At 38.4% G+C, this 12,838-nt stretch overlaps 1 pseudogene; it reads left to right on the top strand.

Moving 5' to 3' along the window:
* The first annotated feature begins 306 nt into the window (after window positions 1–306).
* LOC100619966 (glucoside xylosyltransferase 1-like) lies at window positions 307–2,152 on the top strand (annotated as a pseudogene).
* Window positions 2,153–12,838: the final 10,686 nt, after the last annotated feature.

Here is a 12,838-nt window from a genome sequence, read left to right as displayed (position 1 = left end):
TACCCTCACCATTCTTCTGCCTTGGAACCAATATACAATATTGATTCCAAGATGGAAGGTGAGGTTTTAAAAAAAAATATGCTGTAACTCTGTGAATTCTTTTGATAAATCTGATTCCCCTTCTATTAGTTTCTGATTCTCTACTCCCTTTTTATGAACGTTTAATGGTTTGATTATCTCCTCTGTGATTTTCAGCTTGGGAGTTTGCCTCAAGTATAGTGTGACAGGCTGCGGTTTGTCAGCACCCCGGTGGCATCTGGCCACCACAGTAGAAGCAGCTCCAGCTGGCTGCAAATGGAGAGAGACATGCGGCATTACCTCCGAGTGTTAGTTCTCTGTCTGGGCTGCGGCTTCTGTTCGTTGCTTTACGCCTTGAACCAGCTCGTGGTGTCCCTGGACGAAGAAGAGACCGGCGGTGGCAGGAAGCTGGAGGCCGCAGCAGTGGCTTCCTGGATCACTGTTAGAGGACACATACCCGAGAACGGGGCACGAAGCGTAGGCCCCAAGGATCATCCTGGTTGGTCCGACAGGTATAGACTGACAAAAATACAAACTGCTGAGACAATGTACCTAGCTGTGGTAGCCTGTGGTGAACGACTGGAAGAGACTATAACCATGATAAAATCAGCTATTATTTTCAGCATCCAACCTCTTCAGTTCCACATTTTTGCTGAAGACCAATTGCACCATAGCTTCAAAAAAATACTTGATGGCTGGAAATTTCTGCAAACATTTAATTACACTACATATCCAATAACTTTTCCAACCAAGAATGCAGCAGAATGGAAAAAACTCTTTAAACCATGTGCTTCACAAAGATTGTTTTTGCGATTAATCCTGAAAGAAGTTGACTCACTATTGTATGTTGACACCAATATTCTTTTTTTTACGCCCTGTTGATGATATTTGGTCACTCCTAAAAAAATTTAACTCTACACAAATTGCTGCCATGGCACCAGAACATGAGGAACCTCGGATTGGTTGGAATAATCGCTTTGCCAGACATCCATACTATGGAAAAACTGGAATAAATTCTGGAGTTATGTTAATGAACATGACATGAATAAGAAGAAAATATTTCAAGAATGACATGACAACTGCACATCTACAGTGGGGAGAGATACTTATGCCATTACTTAAAAAATACAAACTTAATATCACATGGGGTGATCAAGATTTATTAAATATAATGTTTTTTCATAATCCAGAAAGCCTTTTTGTTTTTCCATGCCACTGGAATTATCAGCCTGATCATTGTGTCTATGGAAGTAATTGCCAAGAAGCTGAAGAAGAAGGAATCTTTATTCTTCATGGGAACAGAGATGTTTACCATGATGATAAGCAGCCAGTTTTTAGAGCCATTTAGGAAGCACTGCAAAATTGCTCTTTTGGAGATGATAAGCTACATTCTTTGTTACACCCATTAGAACTGGAACTACAAAAGACTGTACATACATACTGTGGGAGAATGCACAAGATATTCACAAAAACAACTAACAAAAAGTATAAGAGATAGTTATGACCGACCATCAAAAGAAAGGTGACTCTTATTGGTGAAGATTTAAATCCATGAAACTGCAAAAAGAATGTGTGAATGTTTTTTTTTGCACAACATATGAATGTTTTGGAAGGAATTATTTATCATTTTTCCAGATAAACTTTACCAGAGAGTAAATTGAGTATTGGTGAAAATGGACTTTGGCTGATGAATAGTTGGACTCTTAATTCTCCATTGGTTGAAAGAAATAGGGGTATGTAAGTGAAGAGCCATGTACTTCATATATAATTCTTAAAATACAAAAACTGTGAATGGTAGCAATGCTTTTGAGTCAGCACTAGCCTCACTTTAATTTTGTGAGAATAAAGTTTTTAGGAACAGAAATTGTTTTGTCTCTAAGAAAATGTGATATAACCGTTGACAATCTCTTTGTGCCTTTTGATGTTTCATCTCTGACATGTTAAAATAATTTTTGTGACAATCATGTTTAAAATCTTTTCATGAAACACAAACATATTTTATAGCAAGCTGTATAAAATGATAGAAAAGTAGTATAAACTTCTGGATATTGGTTAATAATGATTTCATGTGAAATGTCAACTTTTCATTTGTTCTAAAGCTTGTTCAACTGTCATGTCCAAAATCAAATTTAGATTTAAAAAAAAAGTATAGTGTGACAGCCTTCAGAATCTTGGTCAGAGACTCCCCCTATGTTTAGCCTTCTAGAATTCTCATGTTTTGAGCTGCCCAGAGATTGCTTGGTTGTTAACTTTTTACTTTGTTCTGTCTTAACATCTCCTCAGAGTGTATCAAAGTTGTTGGTTCAAGGGAGAACTTGTTCTTATGGAATAGATTTTGAACTGAGCTCTTCCCTTTCCAGTATCTGTTTACATATGTTTGTATTGATGGTTTGGAATCATTGATTTCTAGGTGTTGTGGTTTAAAGTCTTTTGCTGTTGGGTCTAAAGTTGATTTATTTACAGTCTCCTTCAGTTTCTCTTGTTGTTCCTTGATTGTTAATGTATGCTCATGCCCTTTAGCCTGTGAAGTTATGAATGTATTTGTAGTGGGATCCGCTATTTTAAATTCTTCTTGGACTGTCTCATAGTTTTTGTTTGCTACTTTGTCTTTGGGGTTTAGAGAATCAATGTAATGCTCCTTCATTGTTACTGTTATATTGTGATGCTGTTTGTGACTAAAGGATGTGTTACAATCCTTTGTGCTCTCCATTTCCAACCCACATTTGCGTAGTGAGAAATTTTCTAGATATTTCTTGATTTGCTCTTTAATTTTCTCATTGCTTACTTTTATGTCTCTATATGACTGAAATAGTTTGTTCTTCATGTCTGATATGTCAATTTTTAACTCCTTCTCCATCTCCTGTATTTCCCTCTGTTTTGAATTCTTGTTTCTTCCCTCTTTCTCTACAGACTTTAATTCTCCCACCACCACTTGTTTTATTTTCCTTTCTGTTGTGACATTCCCTGTTTTCCTCCCTTTGTGCACTTTTCACCCTTTGTGCATTATATCTTATGTTCTTCTGGCTTCATGCTGAGTATTATGGGTTTCTTTTTGCAAGGACCTCCAAATACTTGGGTTTTGCTCCCTGGCTAATCAGGTGCTGCATGGTCTTGAGATCAGGAGTTGCCTCTTCTTTGAGTTTGCAATGGTCACAACATCTGGGCTTGTATGTCTTATTGTATGTCTGCTATCTTCCATAGTCATTGTACCCTTTGTTCTAGGTATTCCTATTTTGATAGTGTGAGCCTCTGCTATAATCTTGCTCATATTTTGCCTTTGTGGGACAGAATCTTACTATGTGTCCCACTCTGACATAAAAAGCATTTTCTGTTATTTCTTTGCCCCCTTGCTTGATATTGTGGTCTTTGGCATGAGAAGGTCCTAATGGTAGCAAGAATTTTGACCTCCTCTATCTCTTTCTGTCTGATGATTTCCTTAGTCTCTTCTAGTTTCTGCTTCAATTCTTCCTTTTCTTTCTGCTGTTCTTATGGGTCTCATGCAAATATGTGACAGAATCTCTCAGATCTTGGAGGGATAAAGATTCAATATTCTGGCAAAAGTTCTTTAAAAAATTGTTTGAGATTTTGGACACATCCTTTTAAAAATTGCCTCTTGACATAGGGGATGGCTTCCTGGCTAGCCTGAGTGTTCTCCATCAATCTGTCAATATAGACAGAAGGATGCTCTGTCTGCTCCTACCTCAGTCTATTGAATTTTCCCCAAGGATTTGGTCTATTGCAAAACATTTTGATTCCTTCTAATAAGTCTTCCTGGGCCTTTCTTAAATATGTCAACTTTGAAGGTCTGTAAAAATCCAGATCTTCAAAATATTCTGGCCAACTCATCAGGTTATTGTCCTCCCTTACCCTCTTAATGAATGGCACAAACTTGGAAACTAGGATCCTATAATTTAAATGCTCTTTTCAACTCCTTCAAACATTTGAATGGTTCAGAGCAAAATTTTGGCATTCTCCATTTCAGGGAATCTAAGTCTTGGATGCTGAAGGACTTATGTACCTTCATATGGGGAATGCCAGTCTGGGGTGACTTTGACATAATCCCTGAGAGGCATGATCTTTTGTGTCCCTGGGACTTTCTCAGGCTGAGTGTTTGTCTGTTTGTCCACCATTATTTTTTCGGTGCCCACCCCTACTGTTAGAGCTGTTATAATAGGTGTCTCAGTGTCCTTGCACTTGTCTTTGTCATCATCAGTATCTTTAGTATCCTCCCCTGTAACTAGCTTCTTTCCCTTCCCTAGTTTCTCATTCTTTTTCGTTGTGAATTTTTGGTATATCTCAGTAATTGTTGCCATTTGATTTTTTTTTAGTTTTGAAAACATTATTTTATTTGGTCATTTTCATACATTATTCATTGGAAACAGAGATCATTTTCTTTTCCTCCCCCACCTCCCTCCACCCTTCCCCTAGCCAACACGTGATTCCACTGGGTATCATATGTGTCCTTGCTCCGAACCCATTTCCTTGTTGTTGGTATTTGCATCAGGGTGCTCATTTAGCGTCTCTCCTCAATCATATCCCCTCAATATCTGTAGTCAAGCAGTTGCCTTTCCTCGGTGTTTTTACTCTCACAATTTGTCCTCTGCTTGAGGATAGTGTTTTTTCTCATAGATCTCTGCAGAATGTTCAGGGACATTGCATTGACACTAATGGAGAAGTCCATTACGTTCCATTGAACCACAGTGTCTCAGTCTCTGTGTACAATGTTCTCCTGGTTCTGCTCCTCTCACTCTGCATCATTCCTGGAGGTTGTTCCAGTCTCTATGGAACTCCTCCACTTTATTATTCCTTTTAGCACAATAGTATTCCATCACCAACATATACCACAATTTGTCCAGCCATTCCACAATTGAAGGGCACCCCCTCATTTTCCAATTTTTGGCCATCACAAAGAGTGCAGCTATGAATATTCTTGTACATGTCTTTTTCCTTATTATCTCTTTGGGGTACAAACCCAGCAGTGCTATGACTAGATCAAAGGACAGTCTTTTAGTGCCCTTTGGGCATAGCTCCAAATTGCCCTCCAGAATGGTTGGATCAATTCACAACTCCACCAGCAATGAATTAATGTCCCTACTTTGCCACATCCCCTCCAACATTCATTACTTTCCTTTTCTGTCATGTTGGCCAATCTGCTAGGTGTGAGGTGATACCTCAGAGTTGTTTTGATTTGCATTTCTCTGATTATAAGAGATTTAGAAAACCTCTTCATGTGCTTATTAATAGTTTTGATTTCTTTAACTGAAAATTGCCTATTCATGTCCCTTGCCCATTTTTCAATTGGAGAATGGCTTGATTTTTTGTACAACTGGTTTAGCTCTTTATAAATTTGAGTAATTAGACCTTTGTCAGGGGTTTTGGTTATGAAGATTGTTTCTCAATTTGTTGCTTCCCTTCTAATTTTAGTTACATTGGTTTTGTTTGAACAAAACCTTTTTAATTTGATGTAGTCAAAATTATTTATTTTACATTTTGTGGCTCTTCCCAAGTCTTACTTGGTTTTAAAATCTTTCCCTTCCCAAAGGTCAGACATGTATACTATTCTGTGTTCACATAATTTACTTATAGTTTCCTTCTTTATATTCAAGTCATTCACCCATCCTGAGTTTATCTTGGTGTAGAGTGTGAGGTATTGATCAAAACTTAATCTCTCTCACACTGTCTTCCAATTTTCCCAGCAGTTTTTATGAAATAGTGGATTTTTGTCCCAAAAGCTGGGGTCTTTGGGTTTGTCATAGACTGTCTTGCTGAGGTCATTTACCCCAAGTCTATTCCACTGATCCTCCTTTCTGTCTCTTAGCCAGTACCAAATTGTTTTGATGACCACTGCTTTGTAATATAGTTTGAGATCTGGGACTGCAAGGCCACCTTCCTTTGTATTTTTTTTTCATTATTTCCCTGGATATCCTTGATCCTTTGTTCTTCCAAATGAACTTTGTTATGGTTTTCTCTAATTCAGTAAAAAAGTTTTTTGGTAGTTCAATGGGTATGGCACTAAATAGATAGATAAGTTTGGGTAAGATGGACATTTTTATTATGTTAGCTCATCCCACCTATGAGCAATCAATGTTTTTCCAATTGTTTAGGTCTAGTTTTAATTCTGTGGAGAGTGTTTTGTAGTTGTGTTCATATAGTTCCTGTGTTTGTCTCAGCAGATAGATTCCTAAGTATTTTATATTGTCTCAGGTGACTTTAAATGGAATTTCTCTTTCTGATTCTTGCTGCAGAACTGGGTTGGAGATATATAGAAATGCTGATGACTTATGCGGGTTTATTTTGTATCCTGCAACTTTGCTAAAGTTGTTGATTATTTCGAGTAACTTTTTGGTTGATTCCCTAGGATTCTGTAAGGAAATCATCATATCATCTGCAAAGAGTGACAGTTTAGTCTCCTCATTGCCAATTTTAATACCTTCAATTTTTTTTCTTCTCTAATTGCTACTGCTAGTGTTTCTAGTACAATATTAAATAATAAAGGTGATAATGGGCATCCTTGTTTCACTCCTGATCTTATTGAGAAGGCTTTGAGTTTATCACCATTGCAGATGATGTTTGCTGACGGTTTTAGATATATACTGTTCATTATTTTTAGGAAAGGCCCTTCTATTCCTATACTTTCTAGTGTTTTCAATAGGAATGGGTGTTGTATTTTGTCAAGGGCTTTTTCTGTATCTATTGAGATAATCATGTGATTTTTCTTGGTTTGCTTGTTAATATGGTCAATTATGTGGATGGTTTTCCTAATATTGAACCATCCTTGCATTCCTGGTATGACTCCTACCTGATCATAGTGAATAACCCTCCTGATCACTTGCTGGAGTCTTTTTGCTAGTATCCTATTTAAGATTTTTGCATCTATATTCATTAGGGAGATTGGCATATAGTTTTCTTTCTCTGTTTTTAACCTGCCTGGCTTTGGGATCAGTACCATGTTTGTGTTGTAGAATGAATTTGGTAGAACTCCTTCTTGGCCTATTCTGTCAAATAGTTTGTTTAATATTGGGATTAGTTGTTCTTTGAATGTTTGATAGAATTCATTTGTGAATCCATCTGGACCTGGGGATTTTTTCTTAGGGAGTTCTTTGATGGCTTGTTCAATTTCTTTTTCTGATATGGGGTTGTTTAGGTAATTTATTTCATCTTCTTTTAGTCTAGGCAATTTATATTTTTGTAAGTATTCATCCATATCACTTAGATGGCCATATTTGTTGCCATATAATTGGGCATAGTAGTTTTTAATTATTGCCTTGATGGGGTGTTCAGGGAGGGGTAGTATCTCTGGTATGGAGTGCTTGCCATGCCCTCCTAGGGCAGCTCTCCAGCCTCTGACTCCCAGCTCTCACTTGCGGCTCCTAGTAGCTGCTAGCATGCAGCAGCAGCCACACCCTGGGCAACAGCTTCGACAGACCAGCTAAACCTTGTGAGGATAGCCATCGGGTCATAGACCCCTGGTGAACCAGGGCTTTGCTCACCCAGCATGTGAAGACTGCTTCGGCCTAATAGACGGAAGAAACCAATAAGAAGGTTCAATGGCTGAGATGGCGACACAGCAAAGCACTGCAGAGTGCTTAGGGCATGTTGGAGTACAAAAGACAACACGGCCATCCGATGCAGCTGAGGAAGTCTCCAGGTGTAATGACTTTTCATGCCACTGGACCCAGGCTTCCAATGCTGAGAGAGTGGGACTATCTCTGTGCATCGACTTTTCCACTTAAATCTCCATCACGCACAAGTGTCTTTGTGCACACTTATCTATCCTCCATAGATGAAAATGCACAAAGACAATCATCATTCTCGGTTACCGAGAGACTACTATACCTCTTCATTAGAGGTGAGGTCTCCTTTTTCATCTTGGATACTGTCAATTTGGTTTTTTCCTTTCCTTTTTTTAATTGGTCTGACTAGTACTTTGTCAATTTTATTTGTTTTTTTCAAAGTACCAGCTTCTAGTCTTTTTATTAAATCAATAGTTCTTTGACTTTCAATTTTATTAATTTCTCCTTTAATTTTTAGAATCTCTAATTTAGTCTTCACTTGAGGATTTTTGATTTGTTCACTTTCTAGTTTTTTAATTTGCATGCCCAATTCATTGACCTCTGCCCTTCTTAATTTGTTTACATATGAACTCAAGGATATAAATTTCCCCCTGAGTACTGCTTTGGTTGCATCCCAGAGGTTTTGAAAGGATGTCTCACCATTGTCATTTTCTTCAATGAAGTTATTGTTTCTACGACTTGCTCTTTGACTAGCCGGTTTTGGAGAATCATATTGTTTAATTTCCAATTAATTTTTGATTTATCTCTCCATGTACCCTTACTGATCATTATTTTTATTGCATTGTGGTCTGAGAAGGTTGCATTTATTATTTCTGCCCTTTTACACTTGTTTGCAATGATTTTGTGCCCTAATACATGGTCAGTTTTTGTGAATGTACCATGTGCTGCTGAAAAGAAGGTGTATTCCTTTTTGTCCCTATTTATTTTTCTCCATATATCTACTGACTCTAATTTTTCTAAGATTTCATTCACTTCTCTTACCTCTTTCTTATTTATTTTTTGGTTTGATTTATCTAGTTCAGATAGTGGAAGGTTCAGATCTCCCACTAGTATAGTTTTTCTATCTATTTCATCCTTGAGCTCCTCTAGTTTCTCCTTTAGAAGTTTGGATACTATGCCATTTGGTGCATACATATTGAGAACAGATATTTCCTCATTGTCTATACTGCCTTTTATCAGGATGTAACTACTTTCCCTATCTCTTTTAATTAGATTTATTTTTACTTTGGCTTTGTCGGATATCATGATTGCTACTCCTGCCTTCTTTTTATCAGTTGATGCCCAATAGATTTGGCTCCACCCTCTTACTTTCACCCTCTGCATATCTACCTTCCTCATGTGTGTTTCTTGCAGACAGTATATGGTAGGGTTTTGGAATCTAATCCAATCTGCTATTTGCTTGCATTTTATGGGTGACTTCATTCCATTCACATTCAGAGTTATGATTATTAGCTGTGTATTTCCCAGCATTTTTATTTCTACTCCTTGTCCTGCCTTTTCTTCTTTCACTATTTCCTTTTACACCAATGTTTGTTTATAGTCAGTCCCCCTAGTTTCCACCCTTATTTTACTTCCCTTTCTACCACCCTCCCCTATTTTCCCCTATAGTCTTTTTAAAATCCCCCCCCTCTCCCTCCCTTGTACTGCGCTTCCCTCCCCACCAGTCCATTTTTTACCCTTCTACTCCCCTATAGGGCGCAAATCTATTCTCTTCCCCAATGGATTGGATTGTTCTTCCCTCTTTGGGTCAGTTTCAAAGCATGTAAGAGTTGAAAATTTCCTATCTCCAACCTCTTTATCCTTCCAGTGTATCGATGTTCTCCCCCCTCCCACCATGAGCTTCTTTGTGACATATAAATTTACCCCCATTTGTTTTTTTCCCCATTTCTTTTAGTATTAACATCTTTTTTTTAGCTCTGGTTGTGTGTGTATGTATATTTATATGTATATATATATATATATATCTACACACACACACGTATATGTATTTATGCATGAATATATCTATATACCTATTTATACCTATATACCTATTTATGTCTTGTCCTTTCATCCTATACTGTTTGTCACTGTTCCCTCTAAGTGTAACTGTTCTAGCTGCCCAGGTGATAGCAACAGTTTTTAAGAGTTACCAATGACCTCTTTTATTATAGGGATACATATCATTTTAACTTATTGAGTCTCTTAAAAATTTTTGTTGTTATTTTGTTTTTTCTTTTTCCCCTCTTTTTTAATTACCTATTGATGATTCTCTTGAGTTCTGTGCTTGGACATCAAATTTTCTGTTCAGGTCTGGTCTTTACGTGTAAAAAATAGACTCAAATACAGGACTACAATCCCCACGAGCCTTTGCTCTACTTCCCCAGAATGCCTTGTAATCTCACCTGGGCTGAGATCAAGAAGGTATTTAAGCTGATTCAAAGGCTTTTGAGGGGCGCTCTCTCGACTCTTTTTGGACTTCCGTTTTGGAGGAGACATGTTTTTTTCCATAATGTAGGTGAGGTCTTGTCTAGGCCTCTGGCCTAGGCACGTGTTTTTTCTTATCCTGTATTTTCTTTAATCCTTAACTTTAATAAACCTCTAAAAAATATAATACTCCTTACATAGAGAAAATAATTTCTACCTGCCTCAGTCTCCCCATATTCCTAAATTTTAATCTTTACATACGAATGCTTGGAATTCTTCTATTGTGTTGAATGACCATACTTTCCCCTGTAAGAATATAGTCAGTTTCAATGGGTATTTTATTCTTGGTTGTAGACCTAGTTCCCTTGCTTTCCGGAATATCGTGTTCCATGCCTTTCTTTTTTTCAGTGTGGATGCAGTCAGATCCTGTGTTATTCTCACTGTGTTTCCATGGTATCTGAATGGCTTCTTCTTGGCAGCTTGTAAAATCTTTTCTTTGGTCTGATAGTTTTTGAATTTGGCTATAACATCTCTGGGTGTTGTCAGTTGGGGACTAAATATAGGAGATGATCTGTGGATTCTTTCAATCTCCACTTTCCCCTCTTGTTCTAGGATATCAGGACAGTTTTCCTGAATAATTTCCTCTACTGTTATGTCCAGGCTTTTCCTTTTGTCATGGTTTTCTGGTAGTCCAATGATTCTTAAACTGTCTCTTCTCAAAAGATTTTCCAAATCGTCTGTTTTGTGAATGAGATGCTTCACATTTTTCTCAATTTTTTCATTCTTTTTGTTTTGTTTTATAGTGTCCTGCTGCCTTGTGAGATCACTTAATTCCAGTTGTATTCTGGTTCTTAAAGATTGGATTTCATCTCTGGTTTTTTGGTCATCCTTTTCCTTCTGGTCTGGTTTTCTTTGAAGATCATCTTTCATCCTCTTTACCTCATCTTTCATCTCCTTTGCCTCATCTTTCATCTCCTTTGCCTCATTTTCCAGCTGGTTGATTTTGGCTTTCAAGACACTATTTTCTTGTTCAAGTTCAAGTTCAAGACACTATTTTAGTTCAAGTGCCTCTGTTTCCAGATGACTTATCTTAATTTTTAAGTTCTTTTCCCAATTGTCTTCAGCCTCTCTTAGTTGTGTTTTGAGTTCTTCCACAGCCTGTATCCAATTTACTGGGATTTCTGATTTATCGTTTGCTGATCTCTCCCCCTCTGTTCCATTTGCTGAGTAGAAGCTGTCTATTGTAGTTTCTTTCTTCTTTTTCTGTTGTTTGCTCAAATTCACCCCTTCTTTACTCCCCATATTTGTCTGTGCTCTCGCTCCTCTCATTTTTTGTTTTTTTTGGTGGCTTCTATCAGTCTCCCCTCTTGGAGCTTTAACAGAAGATCTGTTGGTGTAGTCTCTGGGGGAGGGTTGTTGGGGGTTTGAGCTTCCTTGTCCTCTGGAGGCTTTTGATTGGCTTAAAGTCCCACAGTCAATGAGGATGGGTGTGGAGCCTGGGCTTCCCTGAGTTCTGGAGACTTTTGATGGGATTAAGTTCAGCTTAGTTGGGCTGAGTGTGCTCTGAGTCCTAAACTTCCTGGAAGGCTGGAGCAAATATGGAGGATCTCCAAAGCTCTGGCCGGACTGCCAGGTCTATGTTCCCTCTCTAGTTTTTTCCCCGCCATCTGTGTTGGATCCTCTGAACTTGGCACAGTCCTGCTCTCAAGCTTTGCCCTTCAGACCAGCACCTTTGCCCATGCAGAAGTTCCCGCTGCTGCTGGAATCTCAGAACTCTGGGTGAGAGGGGGGATGGGTCCTGGGACCTTCCTTCTGTCTTCCCCTTAAACCAGAGTATTCTTGGTTTCTGGCTTTTCGGGGGGGGGGGGGGTGTACCTTTTGAATTAAGTCCAGCAGAGGGTTCCTTGGCTCTGTCTTATTGTTAAGTTTGTTTTTTAGTCCCCTGAAAGCATTCAGTTTGTGATCGGTAAGGAAGGGTTTTCAGAGGTCTGAACTTCTCCTCTTTTTAGGCCACCATCTTGACCCTGTGTCTCCAATTGTTGCCATTTGAGAGAACAATAGATCTAATCCCTTTTCCATGTTGTTGTTGATTATATTTTTGCCTCTAATTATCTTCATTCCCTTTTTGATAGTGCTAAATAATTGCCAGAGAACCACTATGGTACCATAGCCAGCTGGGAGGGTTAGCCATTTTGTAGATATTTCCAGTGATATTTGTTTCCAATATTTTGTAATGCTGACTGCTGCCCCTATCATATTGATTATGTTAGTGATGGTGCCAAATATAGACCAGTGTGCCAAAATGGCTACCACCAGTAAAATCCACAAAGCTTTCTGGAGCATTTTGTATCTTTTTCCTGTATTTCCCCTCATTCAGTTATTTGTGTTAGTCTCCTTTATAGGAACCAAGATGTCTACTTAGATTTCTGTATGTATTTGTTTAGAATTCTTGTACCCCCCAAGATGGCTGCACTGCCCAGTTTCTTCCAACTGCCACAAGTAATTATTGGTAATGGATTCCTTTGTAATCTGGGGTGCCACTGTAATGGAGGGGGGAAAGGAATGGAGTCCCACACCACTGAGTTCACGACCAGAGTGTGGTAGAGATGAAATGGAGCTAAAGGGTGGAGAGAGAGAATAGATAATCTCTCCCCTCTCCTTCCTCAATAAACCCACACTAGCTGTTTTCAGGGTTACTGATTACTTTTCTTCAGAGGCAGGGCTGAAGTAAATCCAGGACTAAACAACTTCTTCTTTGGGAAGGAAATATATTTCTCCTCCCCAAAGCTTCTGGTCCCTCTCTGTGAATATTATGAGCAGGCATTACATCTATAGAACAG

Source organism: Monodelphis domestica, chromosome 1 (genome assembly GCF_027887165.1).
Source record: "Monodelphis domestica isolate mMonDom1 chromosome 1, mMonDom1.pri, whole genome shotgun sequence".
Classification (NCBI taxonomy): domain Eukaryota; kingdom Metazoa; phylum Chordata; class Mammalia; order Didelphimorphia; family Didelphidae; genus Monodelphis; species Monodelphis domestica.
The sequence above is the reverse complement of the archived record's forward strand: the minus strand, read 5'-3'. Positions and strand labels throughout refer to the sequence as shown.